Raw genomic sequence first — 1710 nt, forward strand, 5'->3', positions numbered from 1 at the left:
TTTGGACAAAGTAGTTAAAGGGACATTCCACCATTTGGGGAATTACACTCATTTTCCACCTCCCCTCGAGTTAAACAATTGATTTTTACCTTCCTCCAGTTCATCCAGCCGTTCCCTGAGTCTGGCGATACCACTTTTAGCTCCAGCCTAGCATAGATCATTGAATCGGATTAGACCATTGGCATCTCACCTACTAGCATCACGTTTAAAAGTGACAAGTTACAGTTAGAGTTGAACTCAAGTTAGACTCTCAAGTTAGAAAGTGTAATAAGACCAACGGAAAATGAAACTTTTCTGCTTTTTTGCACTTCTGGTTAGAAGCAAACTGCATTTAGTTGTCTTTGTACTTGTACTCTGCACAATGACAATAAAGTTGAATCTAATCTAATCTAATCTCATCTAAAGCACTGCGGGAAACACTGGTTGCTGTTATTATTTTTATATTATTAGAGGAAAGAGAAGGGGGGGCTGTGTGTGTGTGTGTGTGTGTGTATGAAAGAGAGAGAGAGAGCTTGTGAGAAAGAGAGAGGATGTAACAATGGATGACTCAAACTCAATCAAGATAAGACAGAAGCTATTCTCATTTCCACCCCTAACATTCTGACAAAACCTTGTGCTCAGTGTACTAACTGTATCCCCTCTGAGATTTGAAATCTTTGCATTTTATGTACCTTGCATCCATGTCCAACCTGTGTCCATGTCTTATATGATTGATCTCTCATTGTCCCTGCTTGAATGTACTGTCCATACTGTCCTAACACCAACACCAATCACATACAACAACCATATATGTGATTGATTGCTATATGTACTTCTTATGCCTATACCTTATTGTACAGTGCCCTTGGGTACCTTGAAAGGCGCTTTTCTAAATTAAATTTATTATTATATATTTATGACCGCCGCGCAGCGAAGTGAAATTAGTCATTGACACATACACTAACAAAGACAATAGCGGACGGAGCCCGTAGTCGCCAGCGTACCCATGACACCAAGACATAGAACTACATTAAATAATGAAATAACAAACGCAAAAGATGCCGGACGGAGCGGCGTAGTCGCCAGCGTACCTGTGACACCAAGACATAGACATTTAGGTGTTTGTTTTTTGGGTGGCATATTCATGGTCCAATGCATGTAGTACTACATACAATGTTCAAATTTCCCGTCAAGGATTCCCGGGACACTGTATGACCGGGGTACACGAAACTTGGTGGGTATGTAACCCCACATGGATAGCATGGAACCTCCTTTTTTCTTTTTGATCTGTAGCCCCCCCGCTGGACTGGACCCCCCGAAAGGAGGGTAGGGCAGACACAGTTTTCTGTGAATATCTCGAGAACCGTAGGGTTTAGGAGGACCTTTTTTTTTTGTATGTTGATCTCAAAAGGCCATGTGAAACCATTCCATAACCACTCATTTCATGTATAGTGCCACCTAGTTAAACACAAAAAATTTAAAATGAGGTGTTGTAATCGCAGGTATCTGTGACCTAACATAGTCAAAACTGCACAAAATTGGAAGTGTAGGATCATTATGACACCCTCTGAATGCACGCCAATTTTCGTGGAATTCCGTTCATGGGGGGCCACACAATAAATTAATTTATGTTACTATACACCAACTGGCCTGTAGATGGCCGGAGACAGTTTTCTGTGAATATCTCGAGAACCGTAGGGCCTAGGAGGTCCACCTTTTTTTTCTATGTTG

This window comes from Alosa alosa, chromosome 13 (genome assembly GCF_017589495.1).
Source record: "Alosa alosa isolate M-15738 ecotype Scorff River chromosome 13, AALO_Geno_1.1, whole genome shotgun sequence".
Classification (NCBI taxonomy): Eukaryota; Metazoa; Chordata; class Actinopteri; order Clupeiformes; family Clupeidae; genus Alosa; species Alosa alosa.